Raw genomic sequence first — 13,462 nt, 5'->3', positions numbered from 1 at the left:
GAGTAAGGTGGTGTGGCTGGAGTTGATAGAAGTCGAGGAAGAAGTGAAAGAAAGCGCTCGCCGGCAGGCCGAGGCCGCGCAGGAAGTGCGAGCGGAAGATTACCCGCTCACCTTCCTCCGGCACCGGCGTGATCTCCTTCTCCGGCGCGAGACGGACCCGCACTTGGTCCTTGCCGGGTAATAGCCGCGTCTTGCAGAGGAAGTCGATGTGGTCCATAGGGACGTTGGAGCTGTCCCAGTCTCCGCCGTACTGCATGGTGGCGAGAAGCTAACGAGGAAGGGTGCGGCGGCGGAGAAAGCACGGCCCGGCGGCGGCGAAGCTGCGGGGCAGAGTGAAGATTGGTGGGACGGCGCGGCAGCGAGGCGCTGCTACGAGGGAAAGCAGGAGGAAGAAGATGGCGGAGAGGAGAGGAGCGTGCGAGCGTCTGCCGCTTCCCCTCCTCCCCCTACTTATAGCCCCGTGCGGCGAAGCCGAGGAGGCGAGACATGGGGAGGGACGTGGGATTAACTGCGCCCACTCCCCCACGTCCCGCGATTATTACGCCCTAACGGCGTGCGGAAACCGCCGCCGGAAGACGTGCGGACAGCTTTGGGCCACAAAGAATCCGCGCCTGGGCCTAGGCGTAGGAGTGGTGGGCCCCCGGCCTGCGGCGACGTCCTGTCGCACGCGTGGGTTGGCAGGCTTTTTTCAGCCGGAGGATGCCACGTGGTTCGCGGGCGGCACGCGGCCAGCCCGCAGCCCGGCGCACGCACCAACGGACTCCCGCCTTCCGACTTTAGAAATTTCGCCAAGACGGCGCGCCTAACCGAAGCCGGCTCCCAGCTGCTGGCTCGTCAAGATAAGAAGCTGACCGAGCTTCTCGACCTACTCTCAGCCTCGAAGCCCAACCAGCTTCGGGGACTACTGTCGGAGTAAATGGCCACGGGTAGCCTAACCGACTCCCCCTGGCTCTTCAAAAAATTATCAGGCCCTTCGAGCCTACAAGCATACAGAGCATAGGGCCGCCTTTCCCACGGCCGCCTTTCCCCAGGGCCGACTACCCGAAGGCGACCCGGCCTCAGAAACCTTCCCAAAGAAAACTACGAGATGGCCGACTCCAGGGAGCCGGCCCCAAGAGGACCGACTCCCAGAAGCCGGCCATGAAGAAAGCCGACTCCCAGAAGCCGGCCAAGACTGCACCCACCAATATTGCATCCACATAACGGTGATAAGACGGGGCGTGGCCGCAGTACAACCCACTACCCCCGAATCCTGGAACAGGCATGGTCACAGGGCGCCGTACGGGTCAGCCATCACCCGTCCGGCGCGGCACTGTAGCCGTGTTGACCTCGATGTCACCAACGACAGACGCCAGTACGGCCCGCGGGCGGCGGGCCCCTTTAGCCAGAGGGACGCTCGAAGGTGGCCCGGCCTCCCCTAGTCGGCCAGGGGCGTAGCCGGCTCCCAATAGCCGGCTACCTCCCTCCCTCGAAACATGTGCCTCATTAAGGAGACAAGACGAGGTGAGGCTACGGTGAGAGCCCGCAAGGCGGCGGCACTGTAGCCATGCTTACCTCGACAAAGCCCTCGTCATCAGAGGCGAGGCAACAGTAACCAGCCGCCGACAAAGCCCCCAAGCGGTGGGGCCGGTCTGTCGGCCAAGAGACCGGCAGCCGGCGGGACCCACCAGTCGGCGGACCCCAATGGCCGGCGGAGAAACCGGCGAGCATAGACACTGACGGCTGGGACCCGTGCCCAGCCGGATTACCATTGTACCCCTGAGGGGTAGGCCTAAATAAGCCCCCCGGGGCACCCATGCAAAGGGTTGATCTCATAGAGTTTCACACACCACATAGAGAGAAAAGGAGAGCTAGCCTTGCCCTTCTTCATCCCCTAGCCAAATAGCTTAAGGAGCACTTGTAGCTACTTGTATTGATTTAGTGATCATGCGGAGAGTAGGACTAGGGGTGTTATCTCCACGGAGAGCCCCGAACCTGGGTAAGATCCGCCGGCGTGCATGTCTTCGCCTTATCCCGTTTCCAGGCACCGGCGATGTCTTACTAGCTCCCACAATGATAAGCCACCCGTTGGCTTATGTCGCACCTACCACCCGACGAGAAGACACATGGATGTTCTTCTCATGAGCAGGAGGTCGATGTGGAGGGAATTCAACCGCATGGTGGGCTCTGCTATCACCTCCAGATCAAGAGGAAATCTGGTTCTTTTCTGCCCAAATGTAGCCAGCGCCGATGCTTTGTTGGAGGAGTGAGGTCATCTTCGTTTGTATTTCTTTTCCAGGAGAAACAATCATTGCCATAGCCAAAAGGACAGGCGTCGTGACCCATGCGACCAGATCCAAAACCTTCACTGCGATTGACTAGAATCGGCACCTCAACAATTGATTGCAACTTTTTGTTGATAGCTTAACAAGCCAACAACCAAACACAACCTTAGTATTAGCAATCCAATATATGGGTTGTAATATGCGAGCACTTCGCTTAGAATTTGTAAAAAAAATTGAGATTTGGATCTCGAAATCCAAAAGATACAGACATACCAACCTCCATAGCCAATCTGAGAGAGCGACTAAGGTTGGCTGAGGATGCACCACTTGGCGCGCTGTCAGCCGCCGCCACGTATCGCGTGCTGGGTGCTCCCCCGGGATTATTTTTGTACACGTTTACGGGTTTTAGATGATTTTTTCCTCATTTTTGAGCTTTTCATTTTTTGTCCGGTTTTCCCTAGGTTTTGGAGGAAAGAATTTGCGCGAGAACGTGTTTTTCTTCTTCCACTATAGGCACAATTTTGCTTCTTGTGGAGGCACATATTTGCTTCCGTGAGAGGCACAACTTGCCTCTCGAAAAAGAAAAAAAAAACCGCATGTTTTGCTTCTGCGAGAGACACTGATTTGCTTCTCGTGTAGGCATATATTTGCTTCAAGAGGGTCACAATTGTGTTCTTTTTTCCTTTTCGAGAGGGGAGCAAATTTGCTTATCGTGGAGGCACAGATTTGCTTCCGCGAGAGGCATAGTTGTGCTGCTCGAAAAGGGAAAAACATGTTTTTTTAGAGGCTCGCGGAGGCACAAATTTGCTTTCGCGAGAGGCATAGTGTGCCTTCCAGAAAATTTCGGGTTTTGACCCTTTTCTGAAACCTATTCAAGATCTGACCCTAGTTTGAAATTTTTTCGAGATCTGACCCTAACGGGGGGACTACAGAACGGCGCCAAAGTTGAGCGGAAGAAGATCCTGACGGGCGGCTAGGACGGCTGCTCTGCTCGTCAATCTCAGTAAGTCTCCATAGTCCTTTCTCTGACATCTAACACACGAATAAAACTCTGAAATTGATTGAACTTCACCATCATATTACTTTAGAAATTGATAAAATTTCCCTTTTCTGATGGTATAAGCAACCTGCTAGTTGATCGGAAGGAGATCCCCGGCACCCGACGGAGACGGCTGCTGTTTTTGGCAATCACAGAAATTGTTCTCTGATTGAACATAAAACATACTTAGTTATTTAATTTCCAGGGACCAATCACAGATGATGTATTTACTGGGTCATGGGGAAGTACTACTGTTTTTGGGCAATCATGTGCTCTCTACTTAAATGAGAGCACAAACAAGCATGGTTTTGGCAAATTTGGCCATTCAGTTCAGTTCTATGTTCTAGTTGCTCAATCCCTTCTGCACCTGCAAGTTGTCTTCTGTTCAACTCCCTGGGTTGGCATCTCTTTTGTTCAATGCACCTGCAAGTTCTCTATGCATGCTCCTTGTACATTCAGCAGCCAAAACAAGCATTATGATTTGCAAGTCATTGTATTCCTGGAAGAACATGTTCTCAAATTGTCAACAACAGGTGCTATCCTCTGTAATTAGCAACATCAATATTATGCTCTCGAATGGACAATCTTATATCAGAACAATACAATAGTCAGAGTACACAGAACTTCAGTGACTCACATTCAATATTTTGTAACAGTAATCACACTCAAATTCACTAAACTCCACTCACATGATTACAATCTGGATACGACATCAGTCACACTATTCACTGGAGTATACACTCAATTCAAATCAATTACAAGCTCAGATTGGCATTTCGCCTGAGTGTTGCCGCTTCTCTGTTGTTGCTGGTGAGAAAATTGGCTATTTGCCACTTTCAATATGGGGCTTCGCACAAATGCCACTGTCAAGATTGACTTCGTAAAAATGCCACCCAGCTCATGTGTACTTTGATTAACATGCCATTCCAGTCCTTTTACAGATTTCCCTTTTTCTTTTCCTATTTACAGGCACCGGAAAAGACTAAACTGCCCCTGTTGTTATCTACACGTACTTGGCATCTAATCAGCACACTTGAAACAGACGAGAGCGTGCAGCCCGACGGGACTAACGTGGATGTCGTATCCACGTCTTGCGTCAACCTCTGGATGCCGCCCCCATCTCCTCGACGCCGCGTGACACTGATCTTCTCGCCGCCGCCGATTTCGTCGATGCTGCGTGCCGCCGATCCCCTCGGCGACGCTTTCATTGTATCTGTGATTGTATTTGTGGAAGGCAAACGCACACTCTCCTCTGACTGCAATTCCTTTTTCCTATCTTTACATACACAAGCAGGTATACATACACTGTAATCAGATACATGTAATTGCCAAATTGCAATGCAAGATTCAAGTAAAGGATTAGAGCAAACGTCACTTACAGGTTGCTTGCATCCCGTCTTCAGAACATGTACACGCATCCATCCCCTCCAGCCGGTGCTGGCATCACGCCACTGGAGCTGCTGTTCAACGCTGCCGTCATATGTCTTGGCTCTCGGGACAAGCTACGCCAACGCGTGAAGGGGAGGGTGAGCTGCGCTGGCGTGGGCCAGCACCGGCAGCAAGCTGTGGTGGCTCGCGCAGGCACCCGCGAGGCTGCGCCGTTATGTGCAGACGCGCACGAGCACCGGCGGCGAGCTGCAGTGTCTCGTGCAGGCATCGGCAAGGCGACGGCGAGCTGCGCCGGCATGGTAGGCGTGGGCGAGTACCTGCGGCGACCTGCGGATGCGCACACGGGCGTGGTCAAGGCGACCTGCGATGGCGCGTGCAGGTGTGGGCGAGCAACGGCGTCGACCTGTGGTTGCTCGGCCAAGCATCAGCGACATGACGAGCTAGCCAGCCCACAAACGCATCGGATAAGGTTGAAAGGTCCAAGGGCACTTTGGTCCTTTCAGGTGCCAGAAAATGGAAAAGAAAAAGAAAAGCAATGAGAAAAGGAAAAAATGGCATGTTAATCAAAGTACACATGAGCTGGGTGGCATTTTTACGAAGTCAATCTTGACAGTGGCATTTGTGCGAAGCCCCATATTGAAAGTGGCAAATAGCCAATTTTCTCGTTGCTTGTTGTCTCCACAACTGAAACTTCAGGCACCCGTTCAGCAAGGAAAGCAAGCATCGAACCAATGCAACACGAGTAAAGCAGCAGAGCAATCTTCCGAGAAGAATCGGTGGCGTCGATGATGCTTGGTCCGCGGCTCGACGGCTCCGGTGGCGTCGCACCCTGTACACGGCCGCGGCTGACTCTGCCGCCTCAACGACTAGGCAACGTCACGTCTTGGACGGGGCAACGGCTGGCTCCGCCCCTCCACGGCTACGCTGCTCGCGCCCTGATGGCGTAGCGAACCCTAGGGAGATACAAGAGCGACTGACCAACGACGCTGGTGATGGAGTTTTTTATTTGAAGAAAACGATGGCGATGGAGTGAGGTGAGAGCGATGATGGGTAGCGTCAGAATGGGCCGATGGCCCATATTTCTGTTTCCACCCGAGCGAAAAAGCTGGCGTTGGCTGTATTTCCTGCGAGTATCCATGGATGCGTGATTGGACGGTGCAGCGCGAACGACGTCCCTCTGAAGTAGAACTTCCCTAAGAGCATCTCCCTAAGAGCATCTCCAGCCGTTGGCCTTCTCAGAAGGCATAAAAATCGCCGGCTGGGGCGAGCCGGGGATACAATCGGCGCTGTGGGCGGTTGGGCATTCAGCCGTCGCCCCCAGGCGTCGATATTGGCCCAGTTTTCGGCCCACTTTCGGCGAATAAAGGCCCATATGGGCGAGAATCGGCCCATATTCGACGTGGTTCGTCGTGGTTTGGCGTTGAATTCGCAACATAAATAATTTTTTATCATATAGTTCATCACAAAAAATCAAATGGTTCAACAAAATAGTGCAACAACAAATAGTTCAATACAAATTATATGGAAACTGCTTTCAAACAGTCGGATGTTTACATCCGCATCTTCAGCCGCCTCCTCTAGTGAGGCCCACCCACGTGCCCCCTCTCTTTCTTATCTGCTTCCTTATCTCTTTTTCTTCTCCCTGCACACGAGATGCTGGCGGCGTTGTGCTATGAGGCGGAGCTGCGGGAGGTCAGCGACGAGCCGGATGCAGCAACGTCGGTGCTACGACGTTGTCGCCATGCTGCAAGCCGATGCTTCGACAACCAGCACATGCTGTGAAACAGTGCTGCGCCAAGGCCGTGCTTCAAGCAGATGCTGCTGCAACCGGTGACCTGTTGCGACGACGCCGCCATGCTTCGAGCCAATGCTGCAATGGCGCCGCTGTCCTGCGAGCTGACTCGCCGGAAGCATCCGGTGCTGTGTGGCCACTCGCCGGTGCTCACCAGAAGCATCTGATGTTGCGAGGCCACTCGCCAGTGGGAACGCACGTGCTGCTCGCCGGAAGCATCCGATGCAGCGAGGCCGTCATGCTGCAATTCGGTGCTGCGACGGCGGCTGAACCGTTGCGACGGCGCCGTTGTGCTGCCATGGCCGTCCTGCTGTGAGTCGGCTCTGCCAGCTCGGGCTGCTCCGGCGAAACTGCGACGACGATTTGCAACGGCGACTCAGGCTGCTCCGGCGGCTGTGACGGCGTCACCATACTGCGAGGCTGCCGGAGTTGCTGCGAGCTGGTGCTGCCGGTGTTCTATGGTGCCATCAGAGTTTGCTACGTATGCGAGGCCATGTGTGTGGCATTCTATGATTGAGAAGAAAGAAGGAGAGAATTCTATGATGTGTTGACCTCCATCGGACAGCTAGAGAAGTCCAGATCGATGGTTCAACAGGTGGATGTTTTTTGCTTTTCGTACATTCGGATGCCGCCTAGCAGCGGCCAAATTATATAGTTCAACAAATGAAAACTCATATTTCATCACACGTCGAGCCCGACGTTGCCCTTGATCCTCCATAGATGCTCCACCAGATCCTCCTACAGTTGATGATGCACCTGTGGGTCTCGGATCTCCTGACGCATACTGAGGTAGGCAGTCCAGTTTACCGGTAGCTGGTGATCAACTTTGGCTAGAGGACCCTGCCTGTAGTATGGTTCAGTGTCAAACACTGGCTCTTCCTGCTCGCTCTCGATGATCATGTTGTACAAGATGACACAGCAAGTCATGATCTCCTACATTTGATCTTTCAACCAGGTCTGAGCAGGGTACCGGACAACAGCAAATTGAGATTGGAGCACACCAAATGCCCGCTCGACATCCTTCCTGCAAGCCTCCTGCATCTTGGCAAAGTGGGACTTCTTGCCTCCTGGCACGGCGTTTGAGAGAGTCTTCACAAATGTAGACCATCTCGGATAGATGCCATCAGCTAGGTAGTACCCCTTGTTGTAGTGCCGCCCATTGATCTCGAAGTTCACCGGAGGAGAATGACCTTCAACAAGCTTGGCAAAGACAGGGGAGCATTGCAGCACGTTGATGTCATTGTGAGTTCCTGGCATACCAAAGAAGGAGTGCCAAATCCAGAGGTCCTGTGTGGCCACCGCCTCAAGTACCACACTGCAACCGCCTTTGGCGCCTTTGTACATCCCCTGCCAAGCAAATGGGCAGTTCTTCCATTTCCAATGCATGCAATCGATGCTTCCAAGCATCCCAAGAAATCTTCTTGTTGCATTCTGTGCTAGGATCCGAGCAGTGTCTTCCGCATTAGGTGTTCGCAAGTATTGCGGTCCAAACACTGCCACCACTGCCCGACAGAACTTGTAGAAACACTCAATGGTGGTGGACTCGGCCATGCGCCCATAGTCGTCGAGTGAATCACCGGGAGCTCCGTATGCAAGCATCCTCATCGCTGTCGTGCACTTCTGGATCGAGGTGAATCCAAGTGTGCCGGTGCAATCCATCTTGCACTTGAAGTAGCTGTCGAACTCCCGGATGGAATTCACAATCCTGAGGAAGAGCTTTCGGCTCACCCAATAACAACGCCGAAATGTTTTGTCGCCGTGTAGTGCAGCATCGGCGAAGTAGTCGGAGTAGAGCATGCAGTAGCCTTCGAGACGATGCCGGTTCTTTGCTTTCATCCGCCCCGGCGCCGAGCCACCTCGTCACGGCTTTTCATTGCTTGCCAGCAGCTGGGCGAGGGCGGCGAGCACCATGAGATGTTCCTCTTCGTGGACGTCGGCATCGGCTTCCTCCTTCAGCAGCGCGGCGAGCGCTTCCTCGTCGTCCAAGTCCATCGCCGAGGCAGGCAAATTGCCGAACACCTTGCGCCTGGCTTCGGCTTCCTCCGCCGCTAAACTGCCCCTCCGCGGTCGGAAACGACGGAAAAACGCCCAACTGCTAGGCGAGCGCGTGGGGGGAGGCGAGTCGGGGAAGAAAGACTTGACATTTCGCCTGACGGTGTGGGCCAACCGTGCTTTTCCCTTGCGCCGGAGCCCCCGAGCGCCCCCCAGTGCGCCGGGTTCGGCCTGCGATCGCCGGGCCAAAAAACGGGCCGAACCGGCGGATTTAGGCGTCCTGGGGGGCGACTGGGGTGTTTTTTCGACGCCGGCGCCGAAAAAGTCGCCTGGGGGGCCTGTTGGGGGCAGAGGCGGACCATGAAAAAAAATTAAGATGGGGCGAAGTCTCACTAAGATTTTTCTTTATGCGAATCAAAGGAGTCAATACACACTCACAATGCACACTACAAATGAATAACCAAATACAATGAAATTGTAGACATGTTTCAATAGGAAAACAACCTAAAACATATCGATAATGAAGCATTTAATGGCGTCTAGAAGACCTAGGCAATGGCAGTGTCCTACCCTCCTTCTGAAAGTGCACAATGTTTAGCAAGGATTTTTTCAATTTTTCCAGTAGTCATTTTGGCATTCTTAGGGCATAGCTCATCAAATGCAACCTTCACTTCTGGAATTCTTTCTTTCACCCAATCAAGTAACTCTAAAAAATTCCCCTTGTTCAAAGAAGTACTGGATTCATCATGCGCACGAAATGGTTCACCTTGCAATGCTAGATAACTTACAATTCCCAAAGATGTATCCACACGAGTTTCATACTTGACTAGTGAACCTTTGCTGTAAGTTGTAACTTTACTTTTCACACTTGCCCCTTGATTTTTAAAATCATCACATGTCGTTTTTGAAATATTGTGGATGCTACATGGCCCACCAACATGTTAACGGAATGCTGCAACCGCATTTTTCCAACAGTCAAACCCCAATTTGAAGAAAATTGTGACGCTCGGATAGTTAAGCTACAGTAACCCTCCACTAATGATGCCGCGTCACCACGATTACTGTTGTTAATCTTGCGATGATTCAAATCCCATTCAAATTTCAAATTTAAAATCAAGTCAAACAGTTAAAGTTTCAAAAAAACAAAAATGTTCGGAATGTGACATAATTAAGTTTACTAAATTAGGTGCAACCTATGCATTTTTTCAAAACTATAATGTTTAGGAAATATGAGAAAATAGTAGAGAAAATAAAGAAAAAGGAAAAGAATAAAAACAGAAAACAAAACTACAAAAAAAAAGAGAAGAGCCCCCCTGGCCAACTGGGCCAGACGGCCCAGCTGGCCGACCCACTGGCCCAACCGCCCCCCCCCCCACTCCCCTTATTCCACCCCGAAACCCTAACCGCTCCCCAACCCCCACTCCCCACTCGCTCCACTCCCCCCGATCTGGATCGGGGGCTGCGACCCCGTCGTTGTTCGCTACCTCCGGCGCCGTCCCGCCTCCTCCGCTGGACCACATCGCCATTGCCTCCTCGCCCCTCCTCTCCCTCGCGCGACACCCTCCTGAAGACGCGGCCACACCTCGTCGCTCGTCACCGACCCCATTGCTGGCGCCCATCCCCGACGCCTTCACCTCACCGCCGTCGCCCCGGAGCTGCCACGCCGTCGCCGGACCTCGTCGCCGCCTCGCCGTCCTCCTCCTCGTCTCCTCCTCGCTGGACCACCTCGCGCACGCTGCCCGAACCCTACGGCCCCAGTGAGCGCCTCCCCCTCTCCTCTCGGTCTCCCTCGCGCAGCTCACACGCCTCGTCGCGCCCGTCGCGTCAACGCCGTGCTCGCTACCCCGTGTACTGCTGTAGCTGCTGCTGGCTGCGGCCTCCCCTGCGTGCGCCTGGCCGTGGTCGCCAACGCCCGCGGCCTCGCCCGCGTCGGCCACCCTACCCTCACAACCGCGCACCGCCTCCCCGCGTCGTGCCCCGCTCCGCCTCTGACCTCGCCGGCTCCGCCTGCCGCTGGCGCCCGGCCATGGCCGTAGCCCCCCCCCCCACCGTTCGCCTGTGCCAGTGCCCAATCGGGTTGGGGCTTCGCCCGCAGTGCCCGAACCAACTTTGGCCATGGGCCAATGACACAAGGGGCCCACGCCCGTGGAACGATTTTTTAAAAAAGAAGTTAATAAAATAAATAAATAAATAATTATTAATTAATTACGTTAATTAATTAATTCTGTTTAGCTAAGCTAATTAAAATTAGTTAACCTAATCAATGTAATTAAGCTAATTAACATGTTTAGTTAATCTAAGTCAATGACATATGGGACCCACGCGTTAGCTTGACCCAGTCAACACCTCTGTTGACTGATGATGTCATGTTGACGTCATGCTGACGTAGTAATACCATTTTCGAATTAAATTAATAATAATAATTTATAAATTGAATAAAATCTTTAAAAATTAATATAAAATAAACCGTAGCTTGGATGAAAATACTTTCTACATGAAAGTTGCTCAGAACGATGAGACGAATCCGGATACGTAGCCCGTATGTCCGCCACACATCCCTAACCTATCGAACTCGCAACTTTCCCCCTCCGGTTCATCTGTCCAAAAACGCAAAACACCGGGAATACTTTCCTGGATGTTTCCCCCCTTCGCCGGTATCACCTACTACCGCGATTGGGCACACCTAGCATCACGCTTTGTCATGTCATGCATCGTCATGCATTTGTTTGCATTGTATTTATTGTTTCTTCCCCCTCTTCTCCCGCTAGACACCGAGACCGACGCCGCTGCTACCCAGTACGACTACGGTGTTGACGACCCCTCCTTGCCAGAGCAATCAGGCAAGCCCCCCCCCCTTGATCATCAGATATCGCCTATTCCTTCTCTCTACTGCTTGCATTAGAGTAGTGTAGCATGTTACTGCTTTCGGTTAATCCTATTCTGCTACATAGCCTGTCATTGTTGCTAAAGTTGTTACCCTTACCTGCAATCCTAAATGCTTAGTATAGGATGCTAGTATTCCATCAGTGGCCCTACACTCTTGTCCGTCTGCCATGCTATACTACTGGGCCGTGATCACTTCGGGAGGTGATCACGGGCATATGCTATATACTTTACATTGTTACATTACTTATGATACTGTTCGGAGATGAGGGCTGAAGGGGCAGGTGGCTCCATCCCAGTAGAGGTGGGCCTGGGTTCCTAACGGCCCCCGGTTGTTACTTTGTGGTGGAGCGATAGGGCAGGTTGAGACCACCTAGGAGAGAGGTGGACCTGGCCCTGGTCGGCGTCCGCGGATACTTAAAAATAACACGCTTAACGAGTTCTTGGTATTTGATCTGAGTCTGGCCATTTGGTCTATACGCACTAACCAACTATGCGGGAACAGTTATGGGCACTCGGCGTCGTGGTATCAGCCGAAGCCTTCGTGACGTCAGCGACTGAGCAGCGCGCGTCGGATTGGACTGGAACGCCTGCTAGGCTAGGTCTGCTTCCGGACCCGTTCGCAACGTGCAGGTGTGCAATGGGCGATGGGCCCAGACCCCTGCGCGCATAGGATTTAGACCAGCGTGCTCACCGCTCTGTTGTGCCTAGGTGGGGCTGCGACGTGTTGATCTTCCGAGGCCGGGCATGACCCAGGAAAGTGTGTCCAGCCAAATGGGATCGAGCGTGTTGGGTTATGTGGTGCACCCCTGCAGGGAAGTTTATCTATTCGAATAGCCGTGTCCCTCGGTAAAAGGACGACCCGGAGTTGTACCTTGACCTTATGACAACTAGAACCGGATACTTAATGAAACACACCCTTCCAAGTGCCAGATACAACCCGGTGATCGCTCTCTAACAGAGAGACGAGGAGGGGATCGCCGGGTAGGATTATGCTATACGATGCTACTTGGTGAACTTACCATCTACTCTCTTCTACATGCTGCAAGATGGAGGTGGCCTGAAGCGTAGTCTTCGACAGGATTAGCTATCCCCCTCTTATTCTGGCATTCTGCAGTTCAGTCCACCGATATGGCCCTTTACACATATACCCATGCATATGTAGTGTAGCTCCTTGCTTGCGAGTACTTTGGATGAGTACTCACGGTTGCTTGTCTCCCTCTTTTTCCCCTTTCCCTTCTACCTGGTTGTCGCAACCAGATGCCGGAGCCCAGGAGCCAGACGCCACCGTCGACGATGACTCCTACTACACCGGAGGTGCCTACTACTACGTGCAGCCCGCTGACGACTAGGAGTAGTTTAGGAGGATCCCAGGCAGGAGGCCTGCGCCTCTTTTGATCTGTATCCCAGTTTGTGCTAGCCTTCTTAAGGCAAACTTGTTTAACTTATGTATGTACTCAGATATTGCTGCTTCCGCTGACTCGTCTATGATCGAGCACTTGTATTCGAGCCCTCGAGGCCCCCGGCTTGTATTATGATGCTTGTATGACTTATTTATGTTTTAGAGTTGTGTTGTGATATCTTCCCGTGAGTCCCTGATCTTGATCGTACACGTTTGCGTGCTTGATTAGTGTACGATTGAATCGGGGGCGTCACAAGTTGGTATCAGAGCCGACTGCCTGTAGGAATCCCCCTTCCACACTCCTTAGCCGAAGTCGAGTCTAGACATTGCAAATCTTTTTACTAACTTGGCTGTGCGGCTTACGAGCCCACGTTGCCATTGGGTGGTATTAGGATCTTTTAATCCTCGTCTATACTCTGGGACTCTGATCTATCTTCTATTCGGGTTAAATGATTTTGCTAACTCTAACTCTAGGTTCTCGTAACTATTTCTCCCGGAGAGCCCTCATTCCGGAAGATCACCTGCTTCGTCAGAAGATTATGAGGGTATCCCTCGATATTTTCCCGAGACCCTTGTGCTCATCGCCTTTGCAATTCACTACCACCGATATATCCATATGGATATATGCATGCACTTGTCATTCTCATGATCATTTCTCGTCGCTCTTGTTGTTACAAGATGTCTCGAACTATTCTCCCTTG

The 13,462-nt window shown here is 52.5% G+C and overlaps 1 long non-coding RNA gene across 1 annotated transcript; it reads right to left on the bottom strand.

Moving 5' to 3' along the window:
• Positions 1-3,870: 3,870 nt before the first annotated feature.
• On the bottom strand, positions 3,871-5,643 carry LOC141022089 (uncharacterized). The gene is made up of 2 exons (XR_012182949.1): positions 4,683-5,643; positions 3,871-4,579 (listed from the first exon to the last, which is right to left on the bottom strand). It is a non-coding gene; the product is annotated as an uncharacterized lncRNA (long non-coding RNA).
• Between the last annotated feature and the right edge of the window lie 7,819 nt (positions 5,644-13,462).

The sequence above is a fragment of the Aegilops tauschii genome, chromosome 1 (assembly GCF_002575655.3).
Source record: "Aegilops tauschii subsp. strangulata cultivar AL8/78 chromosome 1, Aet v6.0, whole genome shotgun sequence".
Taxonomy (NCBI): Eukaryota; Viridiplantae; Streptophyta; class Magnoliopsida; order Poales; family Poaceae; genus Aegilops; species Aegilops tauschii.
The sequence above is the reverse complement of the archived record's forward strand: the minus strand, read 5'-3'. Positions and strand labels throughout refer to the sequence as shown.